Here is a 21,149-nt window from a genome sequence, read left to right as displayed (position 1 = left end):
ATTGACACAGAAGGCTCAGAAGAAGATTGATGAACCTGTTTGGACAGGTCGAGCGTGGTAATTGTAGGTTTTTTCCTTCAATTCAGAAGAGACATTGCACCACGTACTGATAAGAGCATCAATTGAATTGAAACAATTATCTGGCAATTATTGATTTTGATTACTGTTCTGTGAACGATTCCAGGGTATTTTACTTCAACTTGCAAATCACTTTAGGAAATTTAACATCAATTTCCTTGCAGAACAGTCTAATGTACAGAAAATTAGACACAGAGTTGTTCTGCAGATGTGCTTATAAAATTTAGTCTTTTTTTACGACATCCTCCTATGTAGGGCAGACATCTCCCTGTACTGGGGACTAGTGGGGAGGTACTACGGCGCCAGAACTACTAGGAGATTTGGGCCAAGGTTTTGCTACAGCTTCATCAATACCATCGCGGAACCAGACCAGTCGTCGTTTGCTTTTCTAACTATTACATTTTTTTTTTTACAATTTATTTTTATTTATTTTTTTTTATTTTTCGGAGGGGGGATAACTTATTTTTACTTTCTTTTATCATCTAAAATAAACAAATAAGCTGCGATCATTTAGAGTAGGATGGGTGCGTAATGAAAAACGGGAAAAATCGGTTGCCATGGTAGTGCCAGGAAAAGCACATCGAATAAACACTAAATACTGTATATTATACAAGGTGCTTGGTTAGGACTTGCAATCACCCAGAAAGCACCATGTTGGGAAAGGGGGTATAATATGCGAGACTGCGAGAAATTTATAGTAAAATATGTTTGGCGGTTATAGGCTAGACCCGCAATGCTAAAATGTATTGTTGGTTTAGTGGGTTTGACTCCCTGGTCTAGGCCTTGGATTTTATTTAATGATTAATACGAGAACTTTATAGTAAAGTATGTTTGGCCCCTCTCTTAAAGTTATTTATTATCTTACGGCAATTGATTTAATTTTAGGAAGAAGATTTTTTAAAAAAATAATATATTTATCCCTAATCCCTTTATTCTAGTAAAACTTGGCTGAAACCAATTAGATTTAGTAAACATTCCAAGTTAAGGAACTAAAAACAAGTATTTCCTAGTGGAACTCAAGATTGGCACGATTACAATGCTTGATTTTACTCGGAAGAAATCTTTACCAATTAATTCCAGGGATTGTGATGAAAGAGAGCGTTCACAGCATCATTTCCAGCTCTTTAATTTAAGGACAGAATTTTGATATCAATTTCTTTTTCTTAAACACAAAATTACGTATAGCCGAGTGGTTATAGGCTAGACCCGCACTGCTAAGATGTATTGTTGGTTTAGTGGGTTCCATTCCCCCCTGGTCAAAGCCTTGGATTTTATTTAATGTTTAATATGAGAACTTTGTAGTAAAAGTATGTTAGGCGGTTATAGGCTAGACCCGCAATGCTAAGATGTATTGTTGGTTAGTGGGTTCGATTCCCTGGTCTAAGCCTTGGATTTTATTTAAAAAGTTAATACGAGAACTTTGTAGTAAAGTATGTTTGCTAGTCGCCTCCGTCCAGGACACCTAATTTGGTAGTTGGACGTTAAGCCCCGCCTGAAAAAATAGGCATTACTTTACTTTACTACTACGTACTTACTTAAAGGGAACTAAAATTTTTGAAGAATTTATTATTGCCATAAGGAGAAGTTGAGTTAGGACTTCAGCTGTGCAACTTTATACTTGGAGGTATTTCAAGTAACCAAGGACAGATCTTCATCTCAAGCTCATCAGCTGTTTAGTTTAATACAAGAAAAGGAAATTAGGGATTTTTTGTTGTTGTTGTTGTTGTAATTTAGCCTAGATTAAACTCTCGTTAGCGGCGGCCAGAAACAGACCGAAAGAAACAGACTGCGTCTGAAGTCAAGATTAAGAATTTGGTCCATAACTTAGCCCAAAAATGAGGAGATTCCCTCGCAAAATTTCTTTAATGGACATTTATTTGTGTTCACTAATAATTTTGGAAAACAATTTCCAATAAATATGAATTAGAATCGTATTTAATGCTAATAATTTTGGAAGAATCTAATCAACTACCCCTTAATGTTCAAATATAAATTGTAGATTAATGTGTTCATTAATGCTGGAGTTTAAATAAAAAATCTTGGAGTCATCTGTGAGGAAATCTTAAAATACGATAAACAGGCACTTCCGGGAAGTCGATTTTCATTAAATTTGGAAATTCAGTCTCACATTTGATTCTTATTAATATTATACAGGTGGCAAGGCAGTACAATAAACAGTAATGACACTTTAGAAGGAAATTCTGTCCCACTTTTGATTCTTATTAATATTATACAGGTGGTAAGCCAGTACATTGAACAGTAATGGCACGTTAGAGGGAAATTCTGTCCCACTTTTGATTCTTATTAATATTATACAGGTGGTAAGCCAGTACAATAAACAGTAATGGCACATTAGAGTGAAATTCAGTCTCACATTTGATTCTTATTAATATTATACAGGTGGCAAGGCAGTACAATAAACAGTAATGACACTTTAGAAGGAAATTCTGTCCCACTTTTGATTCTTATTAATATTATACAGGTGGTAAGCCAGTACATTGAACAGTAATGGCACGTTAGAGGGAAATTCTGTCCCACTTTTGATTCTTATTAATATTATACAGGTGGTAAGCCTGTACAATAACCAGTAATGGCACTTTAGAGGGAAATTCTGTCCCACTTCTGATTCCTATTTTTTTTTATTTTTATTTTTATTTTTTTTTTTTTTTTTGGCGCATCAACAGCTGAGGTTATTAGCGCCCGGAGCTTTTTCCAGTGCACTGCCGGCCTCCGGACAGTGTTCTCTCTTTACAGACAACACTGTCCATCACCGGACAGTGAGCTGTAAGAAGCTCCTAGGAAGAGAAAATCTAAGAGTCAGCTGCTGGATTCGAACCCGGGACCTCCGCGTGGGAGTCCAGTATGCTAACCTCATAGCTAATCCCTTCCCCTTTTGATTCCTATTAATATTATACAGGTGGTAAGCCAGTACAATGAACAGTAATGGCACATTAGAGTGAAATTCAGTCTCACATTTGATTCTTATTAATATTATACAGGTGGCAAGGCAGTACAATAAACAGTAATGACACTTTAGAAGGAAATTCTGTCCCACTTTTGATTCTTATTAATATTATATAGGTGGTAAGCCAGTACAATAAACAGTAATGGCACGTTAGAGGGAAATTCTGTCCCACTTTTGATTCTTATTAATATTATACAGGTGGTAAGCCTGTACAATAACCAGTAATGGCACTTTAGAGGGAAATTCTGTCCCACTTTTGATTCCTATTTTTTTTTTTTTTTTTTTTTGGCGCATCAACAGCTGAGGTTATTAGCGCCCGGAGCTTTTTCCAGTGCACTGCCGGCCTCCGGACAGTGTTCTCTCTTTACAGACAACACTGTCCATCACCGGACAGTGAGCTGTAAGAAGCTCCTAGGAAGAGAAAATCTAAGGGTCAGCTGCTGGATTCGAACCCGGGACCTCCGCGTGGGAGTCCAGTATGCTAACCTTATAGCTAATCCCTTCCCCTTTTGATTCCTATTAATATTATACAGGTGGTAAGCCAGTACAATAAACAGTAATGGCACATTAGAGTGAAATTCAGTCTCACATTTGATTCTTATTAATATTATACAGGTGGCAAGGCAGTACAATAAACAGTAATGACACTTTAGAAGGAAATTCTGCCCCACTTTTGATTCTTATTAATATTATATAGGTGGTAAGCCAGTACAATAAACAGTAATGGCACGTTAGAGGGAAATTCTGTCCCACTTTTGATTCTTATTAATATTATACAGGTGGTAAGCCTGTACAATAACCAGTAATGGCACTTTAGAGGGAAATTCTGTCCCACTTTTGATTCCTATTTTTTTTTTTTTTTTTTTTTTGGCGCATCAACAGCTGAGGTTATTAGCGCCCGGAGCTTTTTCCAGTGCACTGCCGGCCTCCGGACAGTGTTCTCTCTTTACAGACAACACTGTCCATCACCGGACAGTGAGCTGTAAGAAGCTCCTAGGAAGAGAAAATCTAAGGGTCAGCTGCTGGATTCGAACCCGGGACCTCCGCGTGGGAGTCCAGTATGCTAGCCTTATAGCTAATCCCTTCCCCTTTTGATTCCTATTAATATTATACAGGTGGTAAGCCAGTACAATGAACAGTAATGGCACATTAGAGTGAAATTCAGTCCTACATTTGATTCTTATTAATATTATACAGGTGGTAAGCCAGTACAATAACCAGTAATGGCACATTAGAGTGAAATTCAGTCCCACATTTGATTCTTATTAATATTATACAGGTGGTAAGCCTGTACAATAAACAGTAATGGCACGTTAGAGGGAAATTCTGTCCCACATTTGATTCTTATTAATATTATACAGGTGGTAAGCCAGTACAATAAACAGTAATGACACTTTAGAGGGAAATTCTGTCCCACTTTTGATTCTTATTAATATTATATAGGTGGTAAGCCTGTACAATAACCAGTAATGGCACTTTAGAGGGAAATTCAGTCCCACATTTGATTCTTATTAAGATTATACAGGTGGTAAGCCTGTACAATAAACAGTATTGGCACATTAGAGGTATGCATAACAACCTCATCACTCTCTCTCTCTCTCTCTCTCTCTCAGAGATTTGGTTACAGAAAGTCGTGTGAGTCCAAACATCCGATTTTCCAAAGCGGAAGTTAAGGAAAAAATGTTACTCATTTTCTAAGGGCTTTTCCACGTCTCTGTTTCCACATCTCTGTTTATTTACTTCACTATTTCTAAACGATGTGAGTTTTCCTTCTCCAAACCCCCGTTTCATGTTCTTCCCACAAGAATCATGTTATGTCATTAAAAAGAAAAAAAAAAGATGGTGAGCTTATCCGTGAGGGTTAAGAGTATGATAAATGGCCTGCATTATATAAGTTGATAAATGAACGAAATGTTCCACTCCAAAAAGCAAGAATTTATTAAATAAATGAGTGAATAAACAAAAAAAAAAATAGATAACCCTAATATTAAGCTCCAACAGTTTGTTTGTTTAGAACTTGATGCTTCGTGACATTAAGCAGTTAGTTCATCAAAAACCCATCAATAAATCTGATGAGAAAAGCATCCTCTCCACGTCAAAAAAAGCTGTACTTGCAGTCCTCAAGTTTTAGAAGACAAATCATCATCCAACTGAATTTTAATTAAATATTTTTACCTCCTCCAATTTCTATATTCATGTGGTCCCCCCCCCCCCAAATCCACACAGGAAGTACTATGCGCAGTTCTACTGCAGAGAAAACCAGCAAGAGAAAAAAAACATTGAAGATGAAAAATATTCATTTGGTAGTCATGACAACGAATGTAAATGCAGATATACAATATATATGGTGATGAAAAATTGAGTACAATGTACAAAAGTGACTTGAAAATATAATGAAAATTCAAGATAAGAATAATCATGTAAAATATCTAAAGAGAAGATTAACTGCATTCTAAAAACATGGCTGGTGAAGCGCATCAAATATTCATCATGCACTTTCATTCTTTTTATCACGGCACCGCCAACTGCAATGGCTTTGTCTTCTTTCTTGTTTTCAATTTAATTCTATTATCTGAAGGGTTTTATTTTTTTAAATAAATAAAATATATATAAATAAATTTTATCTAGGTACTTTTGTCTTTTTTCATTTTTCCTTAAATTAAGGTGCGACTACATCTAAGAAAATTGTTTCTTATTTATCAGTTTTTTTTTTTTCAAATAAACTCATAAATAATTTTCTAGAAAACCAATTTTCCAGGCTCAAAGAACCTCAAAAAGGGAGTTTCCGATGAAAATTCGAAAGAATGAAATATGACGTGTTCGCAATAAACTTTCCTAACCTAACCAAACCTATCGTAACCTAAACTAACCTAACATAACCTAACCTTTCCTAACCTAACCTAACCTTTCCTAACCTAAACCTTTCCTAACCTAACCTAACCTTTCCTAACCTAACCTTTCCTAACCTAAACCTTTCCTAACCTAACCTAACCTTACCTAACCTAACCTAACCTTTCCTAACCTAAACTTTCCTAACCTTTCCTTTCCTAACCTAAAAGTAATAACTACATTCACAGAAGATTTTTCTAGAACTCATCTGACCTCAAAAGTGATACTATTTGCAGCAAGCTTTATTAATATTTTATAATAATATTATCAAAAATATATTATACATATATGTATATAATTTTTTTTTTACAACAAGAGAAAATGGTTTCCACTATATCCGTTTTATATCGAACGACCAATATGTTTTAATTCATCCCAGTTAATGTAGTAGCAAACGATCTCGCTCAGTAAATCCTGATAAACGCTTCTTTGCATATAATTTCAGCATTACTTCGCACATCTTCACCAAAATCATCAGAAGAAGAATAAATTAAATGGAGGTTACTCCTTCAATCAATAGTTAACCACTAATCCAGGTTACTCTATTCTTAGTTACATCCTGTTAGCATGAATAACATGTGTCCTTCTTACACGTGAGAAAGTCTGGCCAGTTCTAAATGTACCTAACGGATCAATATAAACAAATCCAATCAATGAATCATTGATCGGAAGTGAAAAATTCCGGTGTCTTAAATCTATCATAGTTGACGTCTTCAATGTTAAATATTTTGCATTCATTTTAAAGCTACCATTTCCTGAAAAAAAAATCACCACAATAATACTGTTTCCGGTCAGCTAATTTTAAAAACCTAACACACACCCACACGACTTTCTCTTACTACAGATCTCATGGTTCAAAGATTTGACAGCCGAATTGAAATCTCAAGCTAGACTTTGGACAAAGTTAAATTATGGAATATTCTACAGAAATGTTTCGAGGGAGGGTGGGAGGGAGGGAGAGGGGAAATACAGCCCCAAACTGTGTTCACTTCCTGTTTGTAAAATACAAATACAGGAAACAACTAGGAAAGGGCTACTACTTCCAACCAACTGGTGGCCGGCCAGCCGGATTGGTGTGTTGATGGACCTTGTTCTCTCTTGTAGGCTGAGTTTCCGGAATAATTAACAACTTCTGGGTCATCCGTTTGAACATTGTAGATGCTCAAGCTTTTATTTAATTTTGTTTCTTTTTGATTTTTTTGTTAAACTAATCAAGAATTTGGTTTTTTTTTCGTAAACAAAATAAGATGAACCTTTAGTGGATCCCGTAGGTGTGACTTCATCCCTGTATTATCCTAGAACGTTAAGGCACAGGCCTTCATCGGCACAACTTAAAGCGCGCATTCCCTCCAGTAGATGGAACGGAGTTTCTTCCTTTCAGAGCGTTTCCGCCACTAGCCCCAGCCTATGTAGATGGATGCTTCCTTAAACGGTAATTTCCTGTAACTAGGACCTGCAGATCATCTCGCGCACGTAACACTTGGCAATTAAATGATTGAACAAGTTGATTCATTCATATACCTTGGAACCTTAATCTCTAGGGATAACGATGTATCCCTAGAAATAAAAAGAAGGAGTATGTTGGCCTATAGGTGCTATTAAGGATTGAATAAGCATATGAAAAGCAACCTAATATCAAAAAATACAGAAGTGCTTCTCTATAAGACCCTGATCCGTCCTGCCTTAACATATGACCTCCGAAGCTTGGGTAATTAAAAAAAAAAAAAAAAAAAGATGAAAGGATGCTGCAAGTGTTCGAGAGAAAAGATCTTCGACGAATTTTTGGCCCCTAATAAAGAGGGGGCACGATTTGGAGAAAGAAGAAAGAATCAGGAACTACAGCATCTATTCCAGGAAGCAGGACATTGTAAAAATAATTAGGCTTGGCAGGTTCAGATGGGCAGGCCATGTGGCAAGGAAGGTCTGGAGTTGGAAACACCCAGACGGCTTCTGCAAGAAGATGTACATAGTGTGTCAGGAGAGTGGGCAGACCTAAATTGAGATGGAATGATGGGGTAGGCGGTGGATGCCAGAGACCTGCTAGGAGTGAGGAATTGGAAGGTTGCTGCAATGGATAGGGAGGACTGGCGGAAACGGATTGAGGAGGCCAACGCCCAGTAGCGCCAATAGTAGTAGATTTATAAGAATAAGCGGAAGTATAGCGAATTTTCAACGGAAAATCACACACACCCCATTATAAGACCCCCAGAGTCCAAAAAAAATTGGTTTTAGAAGATCCCCTCGCCATCGCTTTTCCACTCTCTCTCTCGCTGGATGGTGGAATCTTGAAAATCATCCAAAGAGAAAGTCGTGTGAATTTTCACATCCGGCCCCTCCCTCCCCCTCTGTGACTTTATTTCCGGTCACCATGTTGGGGAACCTCCTTCGGCACAAAAATTTCATGATAGAACTTGCGCTGTGTAGGGAGTGAACGCTACCCAAGGGGGTTTATCAGTAACGGATGAAAATTTCACTAACTAGCCCCCCCTCCGGTTGCGTCTGAAATATTCAGCAATTGTTAGAAATTTCTCCTTTAGAGCCCCCCGTACCACCAACTTCCTAATCTCCTTTCAAGTTCCTTCTTTTAGGATTTTATAAATAATGAGTGCAAAATTCTTGGTTGTCGCTATCAAACACCTGTGCTTCGTTCGCTTCATTTCATTTAAGTCGTTCTCTCTTTCTTTAAACCCAAAAATTCTAAGCTTTTGGATCTTTAATGATCCGTTGGAAATATTGCTTAAGCTTAAATGAAGCAGGGAGGGCTCTTGTGCTAATTTGTGAATGCAAGACTTAAAAATCAGTGCTCGTTTCCTTTGGAGAAGTTTCAACAAGACGATTTTGGCGGAGCTGTGGATGGAATACACGTCATGCTTGAGAACATTAACAAGAAGAAGAAGAACAAGAACAATTTTTGAAAATGCTGTTTTTGCTCATTTTCAGCAACTTTTTTCTCAACAGAGATCTGGAGATTTGCTGGAACATCGTAGAAAGTTCATTCACAGTCAATCTGCGTTTTCGTCATGGAGCGCATTTTCGATTTTTCCCCACAATTTTGTCAGTCACAATTGAAGGTCTTCCACTCCTCTGATCATCATGACCGTTTTTAAACTCGCGACACCACTTGAACACACTCGTACGATTCATAGCTGCATCACCATATGCAGTTTTTACCTCATTATAAACCTCAACCGGAGTTTTAACCTTCCAAACGATGGTAACGGATGACGCCGCGTATTTCCCGCACTTGGCGGGAGATTGGATTGACATTTTTCACGAAACCTATTGTCACGTCGACAGTTCTCAACGTACTGACCTCGAACCGGTCAGGGGAGGAATCAGGCTACACGGCAGTGTAGCCAACATGTCGAAAAAAAAAATTACACTTATAAAGGAGGATTTACCCTATATTATAAAGAAAATTTGGTAATTTTAGCTTTTATAGAAAAAGAGAAAAAAATTATCAAAGTTGGGTGTTTTTTCAACGTTACGCTTTTTCGTGCACTTTTTGACGATCAACCCCTTATACAACTGTCCTACCGGAAACAGTTTTAATACGTCCACGCTAGCTGTGAATATATTTCACAGATCAACCATCTTTTTTTTGTACAAATTCTATGTTTGAAAAAAAAAAAAAGAATTAATGACGTAAATTGTATTAAGAGGAAGTCGTGTGTTCTGAAACGAGTATTTTTTGATTGTTTTTACGAAACTAGAGGATGGGATATTAATTTTACTCGTCTGACTTTTTCTTCTTCTTTCTGAAGTTAAACAAACCAGAAAATTGTGGAAAATTATTAATGGAAAAGCCGGAAAAAGATCAAAAGAAGTTTAAACTTTAAAGAGATACAAAGAAATGAGTATATTATCTGAGTTATAATCACATTAAAGTAGGTAATATGGTAGGGCGGGCACTTTAATGGATCAAAGGGGAAAAATTCCAATTTTCTCATGATTAGAGCCAAGAGGGAGTTGGAAATTGGAAAAGTGGATAAAATCGGAAAATTAAGGATAATTAGAGGCTATAATTGTTTAAGAGAAATAAGATTCTTTTTTCTTTGTCTTCCTTTTTTTCTCTGGTCCAATCACATTTCAGTATTAATTTGTGAGAAATCAAACTGCTTAGAAATGGGAGCAAAGTAGTTACTTAAATAACTGTTCTGAGAGAGAGCGTGTGTGTGTGTGTGAGAGAGAGATGAATTTGTAAAAATAAAATCTTTTTTAAGGACTCAAGGTATTTCAAAACGGATATTACTTCCGGAGAAGTGATAAATTTCGAAAATCATGATACTATTAAAGTAAAGTAATCGCCTATTTTTTTTCAGGCGGAGCTTAACTTTCCAACTACCAAATTAGGTTGTCGTGGACGGAGGCGACTAGCAAACAATACATTACTATAAACAATTTTATAGTAAAAAGTACTCGAACTGGGGAGATCTCCCACTTACAAAGCCATGCTCTTGACCACTAGACCCGCCAACACCGTCCAAGATTCAAATAATTAGAGATAGTAAAAACACGCTCATCCTAACTGTGTTCAGAATGACTGGATGCTGTGAAAGATGAGGGGGGGATCAGCATACCTACTATATTGGAGCAATACTATGAAATCCTTAAAGAACCTGTTTTAAATGAGGTAAAACCTGCAACCTGTTTTTAAGTTACGAACTAGATGGCGCCAGTCTGCTCTTAGGCTATATTAGCAAACTGTTATGTTAATAAAAATTGTTTTTAAATATTTTCAAATTTTTGTAATAATATTCCTTAATTTTTCTAAAAAGGAGTAAAGTGAAGTAATTGCCTATTTTTTCTGGCGGCCTTTACTCGTCCCACTACCAAATTAGGTGTCGTGGACGGAGGCGACTAGCAAACATACTTTACTATAAATTACCCATATTAACCATTAAATAAAATCCAAGGCCTAGACCGGGGGAATCGAACCCACTAAACCAACAATACATCTTAGCATTGCGGGTCTAGCCTATAACCGCCTAACATACTTTTACTACAAAGTTCTCATATTAAACATTAAATAAAATCCAAGGCTTTGACCAGGGGGGAATCGAACCCACTAAACCAACAATACATCTTAGCAGTGCGGGTCTAGCCTATAACCACTCGGCTATACGTAATTTTGTGTTTAAGAAAAAGAAATTGATATCAAAATTCTGTCCTTAAATTAAAGAGCTGGAAATGATGCTGTGAACGCTCTCTTTCATCACAATCCCTGGAATTAATTGGTAAAGATTTCTTCCGAGTAAAATCAAGCATTGTAATCGTGCCAATCTTGAGTTCCACTAGGAAATACTTGTTTTTAGTTCCTTAACTTGGAATGTTTACTAAATCTAATTGGTTTCAGCCAAGTTTTACTAGAATAAAGGGATTAGGGATAAATATATTATTTTTTTAAAAAATCTTCTTCCTAAAATTAAATCAATTGCCGTAAGATAATAAATAACTTTAAGAGAGGGGGTAAGTGGGAATTTGAAAAATGAACGTTAAGATAGAAAAATGGAATTGTAAGGGATACTAAGACTTTAGGGAGCCTAGTTATGGTTGGAACTAGCTGGGCAAAATAACTATTAGGGAAGGACTCAACTTGGAGACATGCCCCGGGGGTTTATTTAAGTAAATCCCTCTCTACTGTAAATGATCGGGGAGATGCTGGGATTCTGTGAAGTGAGGGCATCCACTTTAGAATGTAATCCAGAGAGAGCTCCTGGCTGGAGTGGCTCCAGTAGCCCACTTCACCGTCTTACAGGGTCTGCGGGAAGTAAGTCTGGAAGAGTACTCCATCCTGTGGAAGGATGGAGTGGTGAATGTGGAGGTTAGGGGGATGCTGCAACACCACAAAATCTTTTATACGACCACTCTTCTTGGTCCAGAATCACTATACGCACGGCCATTACTATAAAGATGTTCCTTGCTCCAGGGTGTTACCGCAACACCATTATACCGTCCATTCGTTTCCAAACATACTCCATTGTGCTGGGCACCACTGGCCGGCCCCCATACAATCATCACTTCCTTATTTTCTGCTTATTTATTCTTCGATATTCTAAACACAGCGAATGTATTGCAAACGTACAGACTTCCGAGTTTTACCGGAAATATACTGATTACGAAAAAAATACTTACGCACAAAAAAAAGTTTATCTATTACCAACATAAATTGCGTAAAAATAAATTCGTGTAAGTATTTTATTTAATATTATATTTTCCAAATTATGCACAATACAAAATGGCCGACTGTAATTAGTATTTTTTTATTTTATTGACTTTAGTCCAAATTAAAAAACACACATGCTGCTGTCAATGATAAATGATTATACTACTACAGTTTCAAATGATTGGTTTATGCAGACCAATCATCTTTCAGACTTAATGATCACGTCATCATCATTAGTAATTCATTTCGCTGGTTTCTTCCTTTTTAAAAAACAAAAAATACACATCTATATATATATATATATATACATTAAATTTCCGGTACAGCTACCTTTAGGTAGTTCCATTTATGGAATAAATTAGAACTAAAAGCAGTATGGTTAATTCAGACGACGACTGCCCCAAATGTAGTAATTACTGCATTCTAGATTTCATTGTTTCTAATCACTCTACAAAGTTCATATTCACTCTATCAATTCATAAGAGCCTTTGCGTAAAAAAAACCCTTTAAATAAATAAAATAAACGAAAACATTCTATAAGATCTCTCTTTATGACTCACTTCCTATTCTACAGAATTCGATGATTTCTTTACTCAATTGTAGAGAATAGAAAACTCTATAAATTGGCTTTAATGGAAATGTTTTAGTGATAACAGTAATTGAGATATAGAAGGTCGAAATTTGAAGGTTTTCTAAATCGTTCAAATTTCAAACCCTTATTACTCTCTTCCTATTCAACAGAATTCAATGATTTCTTTACTCAATTGTAGAGAATAGAAAGCTCTATAAATTGGCTTTAACGTAAATGTTTTAGTGATAACAGTAATTGAGATATAGAAGGTCGAAATTTGAAGGTTTTCTAAATCGTTCAAATTTCAAACCCTTATAACTCTCTTCCTATTCAACAGAATTCAATGATTTCTTTACTCAATTGTAGAGAATAGAAAGCTCTCTAAATTGGCTTTAATGGAAATGTTTAGTGATAACAGTAATTGAGATATAGAAGGTTGAAATTTGAAGGTTTTCTAAATCGTTCAAATTTCAAACCCTTATAACTCTCTTCCTATTCAACAGAATTCAATGATTTCGTTACTCAATTGTAGAGAAAAGAAAGCTCTATAACTGGCTTTAATGGAATTGTTTTAGTGATAACAGTAATTGAGATATTGAAGGTTGAAATTTGAAGGTTTTCTAAATCGATCAAATTTCAAACCGTTATAACTCTCTTCCTATTCAACAGAATTCGATGATTTCTTTACTCAATTGTACAGAATAGAAAACTCTATAAATTGGCTTTAATGGAAATGTTTTAGTGATAACAGTAATTGAGATATAGAAGGTCGAAATTTAAAGGTTTTCTAAATCGTTCAAATTTCAAACCCTTATTACTCTCTTCCTATTCAACAGAATTCAATGATTTCTTTACTCAATTGTAGAGAATAGAAAGCTCTATAAATTGGCTTTAACGTAAATGTTTTAGTGATAACAGTAATTGAGATATAGAAGGTCGAAATTTGAAGGTTTTCTAAATCGTTCAAATTTCAAACCCTTATAACTCTCTTCCTATTCAACAGAATTCAATGATTTCTTTACTCAATTGTAGAGAATAGAAAGCTCTCTAAATTGGCTTTAATGGAAATGTTTAGTGATAACAGTAATTGAGATATAGAAGGTTGAAATTTGAAGGTTTTCTAAATCGTTCAAATTTCAAACCCTTATAACTCTCTTCCTATTCAACAGAATTCAATAATTTCGTTACTCAATTGTAGAGAAAAGAAAGCTCTATAACTGGCTTTAATGGAATTGTTTTAGTGATAACAGTAATTGAGATATTGAAGGTTGAAATTTGAAGGTTTTCTAAATCGATCAAATTTCAAACCGTTATAACTCTCTTCCTATTCAACAGAATTCGATGATTTCTTTACTCAATTGTACAGAATAGAAAGCTCTATAACTGGCTTTAATGGAAATGTTTTAGTGATAATAGTAATTGAGATATAGAAGGTTGAAATTTGAAGGTTTTCTAAATCGATCAAATTTCAAACCGTTATAACTCTCTTCCTATTCAACAGAATCCATGATTTCTTTACTCAATAGTAGAGAATAGAAAGCTCTATAACTAGCTTTAATGGAATTGTTTCAGTGATAACAGTAATTGAGATATAGAAGGTTGAAATTTGAAGGTTTTCTAAATCGATCAAATTTCAAACCCTTATAACTCTCTTCCTATTCAACAGAATTCCATGATTTCTTTACTCAATTGTAGAGAATAGAAAGCTCTATAACTAGCTTTAATGGAATTGTTTTAGTGATAACAGTAATTGAGATATAGAAGGTTGAAATTTGAAGGTTTTCTAAATCGATCAAATTTCATACCCTTATAACTCTCTTCCTATTCAACAGAATTCGATGATTTCTTTACTCAATTGTAGAGAATAGAAAGCTCTATCACTGGCTTTATTGGAAATGTTTTAGTGACATTAATTGAGATATAGAAGGTTGAAATTTAAAGGTTTTCTAAATCGTTCAAAATTCATACCGTTATAACTCTCTTCCTATTCAACAGAAATCGATGATTTCTTTACTCAATTGTACAGAATAAAAAGCTCTATAACTGGCTTTAAAGGAATTGTTTTAGTGATAACAGTAATTGAGATATAGAAGGTTGAAATTAGAAGGTTCTCTAAATCGATCCAATTTCAAACCGTTCTAACTCTCTTCCTATTCAACAGAATTCGATGATTTCTTTACTCAATTGTAGAGAATAGAAAGCTCTATCACTGGCTGTAATGGAATTGTTTTAGTGATAATTGTAATAGAAATATTATAGGTTGAAATTTGAAGGTTTTCTAAATCGATCAAATTTCAAACCGTTATAACTCTCTTCCTATTCAAAAGAATTGAATGATTTCTTTACTCAATTGTACATAATAGAAAGCTCTATAACTGGCTTTAATGGAAATGATTTAGTGATATTAGTAATTGAGATATAGAAGGTTGAAATTTGAAGGTTTTCTAAATCGATCAAATTTCAAACCCTTATAACTCTCTTCCTATTCAACAGAAATCGATGATTTCTTTACTCAATTGTACAGAATAAAAAGCTCTATAACTGGCTTTAAAGGAATTGTTTTAGTGATAACAGTAATTGAGATATAGAAGGTTGAAATTAGAAGGTTCTCTAAATCGATCCAATTTCAAACCGTTCTAACTCTCTTCCTATTCAACAGAATTCGATGATTTCTTTACTCAATTGTAGAGAATAGAAAGCTCTATCACTGGCTGTAATGGAATTGTTTTAGTGATAATTGTAATAGAAATATTATAGGTTGAAATTTGAAGGTTTTCTAAATCGATCAAATTTCAAACCGTTATAACTCTCTTCCTATTCAAAAGAATTGAATGATGTCTTTACTCAATTGTACATAATAGAAAGCTCTATAACTGGCTTTAATGGAAATGATTTAGTGATATTAGTAATTGAGATATAGAAGGTTGAAATTTGAAGGTTTTCTAAATCGATCAAATTTCAAACCCTTATAACTCTCTTCCTATTCAACAGAATTCAATGATTTCTTTACTCAATTGTAGAGAAAAGAAAGCTCTATAAATGACTTTAATGGAAATGTTTTAGTGACAATAGTAATTGAGATATAGAAGGTTGAAATTTGAAGGTTTTCTAAATCGATCAAATTTCATACCCTTATAACTCTCTTCCTATTCAACAGAATTCGATGATTTCTTTACTCAATTGTAGAGAATAGAAAGCTCTATCACTGGCATTATTGGAAATGTTTTAGTGATAATATTAATTGAGATATAGAAGGTTGAAATTTGAAGGTTTTCTAAATCGTTCAAAATTCATACCGTTATAACTCTCTTCCTATTCAACAGAAATCGATGATTTCTTTACTCAATTGTACAGAATAAAAAGCTCTATAACTGGCTTTAATGGAATTGTTTTAGTGATAACAGTAATTGAGATATAGAAGGTTGAAATTAGAAGGTTCTCTAAATCGATCCAATTTCAAACCGTTCTAACTCTCTTCCTATTCAACAGAATTCGATGATTTCTTTACTCAATTGTAGAGAATAGAAAGCTCTATCACTGGCTGTAATGGAATTGTTTTAGTGATAATTGTAATAGAAATATTATAGGTTGAAATTTGAAGGTTTTCTAAATCGATCAAATTTCAAACCGTTATAACTCTCTTCCTATTCAAAAGAATTGAATGATTTCTTTACTCAATTGTACATAATAGAAAGCTCTATAACTGGCTTTAATGGAAATGATTTAGTGATATTAGTAATTGAGATATAGAAGGTTGAAATTTGAAGGTTTTCTAAATCGATCAAATTTCAAACTCTTATAACTCTCTTCCTATTCAACAGAATTCAATGATTTCTTTACTCAATTGTAGAGAAAAGAAAGCTCTATAAATGACTTTAATGGAAATGTTTTAGTGACAATAGTAATTGAGATATAGAAGGTTGAAATTTGAAGGTTTTCTAAATCGATCAAATTTCATACCCTTATAACTCTCTTCCTATTCAACAGAATTCGATGATTTCTTTACTCAATTGTAGAGAATAGAAAGCTCTATCACTGGCTTTATTAGAAATGTTTTAGTGATAATATTAATTGAGATATAGAAGGTTGAAATTTGAAGGTTCTCTAAATCGATCCAATTTCAAACCGTTCTAACTCTCTTCCTATTCAACAGAATTCGATGATTTCTTTACTCAATTGTAGAGAATAGAAAGCTCTATCACTGGCTGTAATGGAATTGTTTTAGTGATAATTGTAATAGAAATATTATAGGTTGAAATTTGAAGGTTTTCTAAATCGATCAAATTTCAAACCGTTATAACTCTCTTCCTATTCAAAAGAATTGAATGATTTCTTTACTCAATTGTACATAATAGAAAGCTCTATAACTGGCTTTAATGGAAATGATTTAGTGATATTAGTAATTGAGATATAGAAGGTTGAAATTTGAAGGTTTTCTAAATCGATCAAATTTCAAACCCTTATAACTCTCTTCCTATTCAACAGAATTCAATGATTTCTTTACTCAATTGTAGAGAAAAGAAAGCTCTATAAATGACTTTAATGGAAATGTTTTAGTGACAATAGTAATTGAGATATAGAAGTTTGAAATTTGAAGGTTTTCTAAATCGTTCAAATTTCAAACCCTTATAACTATCTTCCTATTCAACAGAATTCGATGATTTCTTTACTCAATTGTACAGTATAGAAAGCTCTATAACTGGCTTTAATGGTAATGTTTTAGTGATAATAGTAATTGAGATATAGAAGGTTGAAATTTGAAGGTTTTCTAAATCGATCAAATTTCAAACCGTTATAACTCTCTTCCTATTCAACAGAATTGAATGATTTCTTTACTCAATTGTACATAATAGAAAGCTCTATGACTGGCTTTAATGGAAATGTTTTAGTGATATTAGTAATTGAGATATAGAAGGTTGAAATTTGAAGGTTTTCTAAATCGATCAAATTTCAAACCCTTATAACTCTCTTCCTATTCAACAGAATTCGATGATTTCTTTACTCAATTGTAGAGAATAGAAAGCTCTATAAATTGGCTTTAATGGAAATGTTTAGTGATAACAGTAATTGAGATATAGAAGGTTGAAATTTGAAGGTTTTCTAAATCGTTCAAATTTCAAACCCTTATAACTCTCTTCCTATTCAACAGAATTCGATGATTTCTTTACTTAATTGTAGAGAATAGAAAGCTCTATCACTGGCTGTAATGGAATTGTTTTAGTGATAATTGTAATAAAAATATTATAGGTTGAAATTTGAAGGTTTTCTAAATCGTTCAAATTTCAAACCCTTATAACTCTCTTCCTATTCAACAGAATTCAATGATTTCATTACTCAATTGTAGAGAAAAGAAAGCTCTATAACTGGCTTTAATGGAATTGTTTTAGTGATAACAGTTATAGAGATATTGAAGGTTGAAATTTGAAGGTTTTCTAAATCGATCAAATTTCAAACCGTTATAACTCTCTTCCTATTCAACAGAATTCGATGATTTCTTTACTCAATTGTACAGAATAGAAAGCTCTATAACTGGCTTTAATGGAAATGTTTTAGTGATAACAGTAATTGAGATATAGAAGGTTGAAATTTAAAGGTTTTCTAAATCGATCAAATTTCAAACCGTTATAACTCTCTTCCTATTCAACAGAATTTAATGATTTCTTTACTCAATTGTACATAATAGAAAGCTCTATAACTGGCTTTAATGGAAATGTTTTAGTGATATTAGTAATTGAGATATAGAAGGTTGAAATTTGAAGGTTTTCTAAATCGATCAAATTTCAAACCCTTATAACTCTCTTCCTATTCAACAGAATTCAATGATTTCTTTACTCAATTGTAGAGAAAAGAAAGCTCTATAACTGGCTTTAATGGAATTGTTTTAGTGATAACAGTAATTGAGATATTGAAGGTTAAATTTGAAGGTTTTCTAAATCGATCAAATTTCAAACCGTTATAACTCTCTTCCTATTCAACAGAATTCGATGATTTCTTTACTCAATTGTAGAGAATAGAAAGCTCTATAAATTGGCTTTAATGGAAATGTTTTAGTGATAACAGTAATTGAGATATAGAAGGTCGAAATTTGAAGGTTTTCTAAATCGTTCAAATTTCAAACCCTTATAACTCTCTTCCTATTCAACAGAATTCAATGATTTCTTTACTCAATTGTAGAGAATAGAAAGCTCTATAAATTGGCTTTAACGCAAATGTTTTAGTGATAACAGTAATTGAGATATAGAAGGTCGAAATTTGAAGGTTTTCTAAATCGTTCAAATTTCAAACCCTTATAACTCTCTTCCTATTCAACAGAATTCAATGATTTCTTTACTCAATTGTAGAGAATAGAAAGCTCTATAAATTGGCTTTAATGGAAATGTTTAGTGATAACAGTAATTGTGATATAGAAGGTTGAAATTTGAAGGTTTTCTAAATCGTTCAAATTTCAAACCCTTATAACTCTCTTCCTATTCAACAGAATTCAATGATTTCGTTACTCAATTATACAGAATAGAAAGCTCTATAACTGGCTTTAATGGAAATGTTTTAGTGATAATAGTAATTGAGATATAGAAGGTTGAAATTTGAAGGTTTTCTAAATCGATCAAATTTCAAACCGTTATAACTCTCTTCCTATTCAACAGAATTGAATGATTTCTTTACTCAATTGTACATAATAGAAAGCTCTATAACTGGCTTTAATGGAAATGTTTTAGTGATATTAGTAATTGAGATATAGAAGGTTGAAATTTGAAGGTTTTCTAAATCGATCAAATTTCAAACCCTTATAACTCTCTTCCTATTCAACAGAATTCAATGATTTCTTTACTCAATTGTAGAGAAAAGAAAGCTCTATAAATGACTTTAATGGAAATGTTTTAGTGACAATAGTAATTGAGATATAGAAAGTTGAAATTTGAAGGTTTTCTAAATCGTTCAAATTTCAAACCCTTATAACTCTCTTCCTATTCAACAGAATTCAATGATTTCTTTACTCAATTGTAGAGAAAAGAAAGCTCTATAACTGGCTTTAATGGAATTGTTTTAGTGATAACAGTAAGTGAGATATTAAAGGTTGAAATTTGAAGGTTTTCTAAATCGATCAAATTTCAAACCGTTATAACTCTCTTCCTATTCTACAGAATTCGATGATTTCTTTACTCAATTGTAGAGAATAGAAAGCTCTATAAAATGGCTTTAATGGAAATGTTTTAGTGATAACAGTAATTGAGATATAGAAGGTTGAAATTTGAAGGTTTTCTAAATCGATCAAATTTCAAACCGTTATAACTCTCTTCCTATTCAACAGAATCCATGATTTCTTTACTCAATAGTAGAGAATAGAAAGCTCTATAACTAGCTTTAATGGAATTGTTTCAGTGATAACAGTAATTGAGATATAGAAGGTTGAAATTTGAAGGTTTTCTAAATCGATCAAATTTCAAACCCTTATAACTCTCTTCCTATTCAACAGAATTCGATGATTTCTTTACTCAATTGTAGAGAATAGAAAGCTCTATAACTAGCTTTAATGGAATTGTTTTAGTGATAACAGTAATTGAGATATAGAAGGTTGAAATTTGAAGGTTTTCTAAATCGATCAAATTTCATACCCTTATAACTCTCTTCCTATTCAACAGAATTCGATGATTTCTTTACTCAATTGTAGAGAATAGAAAGCTCTATCACTGGCTTTATTGGAAATGTTTTAGTGATAATATTAATTGAGATATAGAAGGTTGAAATTTGAAGGTTTTCTAAATCGATCAAATTTCAAACCGTTATAACTCTCTTCCTATTCAACAGAATTGAATGATTTCTTTACTCAATTGTACATAATAGAAAGCTCTATAACTGGCTTTAATGGAAATGTTTTAGTGATATTAGTAAATGAGATATAGAAGGTTGAAATTTGAAGGTTTTCTAAATCGATCAAATTTCAAACCCTTATAACTCTCTTCCTATTCAACAGAATTCAATGATTTCTTTACTCAATTGTAGAGAAAAGAAAGCTCTATAAATGACTTTAATGGAAATGTTTTAGTGACAATAGTAATTGAGATATAGAAGGTTGAAATTTGAAGGTTTTCTAAATCGTTCAAATTTCAAACCCTTATAACTCTCTTCCTATTCAACAGAATTCGATGATTTCTTTACTCAATTGTACAGAATAGAAAGCTCTATAACTGGCTTTAATGGAAATGTTTTAGTGATAATAGTAATTGAGATATAGAAGGTTGAAATTTGAAGGTTTTCTAAATCGATCAAATTTCAAACCGTTATAACTCTCTTCCTATTCAACAGAATTCGATGATTTCTTTACTTAATTGTAGAGAATAGAAAGCTCTATCACTGGCTGTAATGGAATTGTTTTAGTGATAATTGTAATAGAAATATTATAGGTTGAAATTTGAACGTTTTCTAAATCGATCAAATTTCAAACCGTTATAACTCTCTTCCTATTCAACAGAATTGAATGA

The 21,149-nt window shown here is 33.4% G+C and overlaps 1 protein-coding gene across 1 annotated transcript in view; it reads right to left on the bottom strand.

The window, feature by feature from the left end:
- Miga (mitoguardin) overlaps positions 1-21,149 on the bottom strand; it is a 236,717-nt gene that overhangs the window by 7,026 nt on the left and 208,542 nt on the right. The window lies entirely within an intron of this gene.

The sequence above is a fragment of the Rhodnius prolixus genome, unplaced genomic scaffold, assembly GCF_049639745.1.
Source record: "Rhodnius prolixus isolate KJV_2025 unplaced genomic scaffold, Rpr scaffold_17, whole genome shotgun sequence".
Lineage (NCBI taxonomy): Eukaryota > Metazoa > Arthropoda > Insecta > Hemiptera > Reduviidae > Rhodnius > Rhodnius prolixus.
The sequence above is the reverse complement of the archived record's forward strand: the minus strand, read 5'-3'. Positions and strand labels throughout refer to the sequence as shown.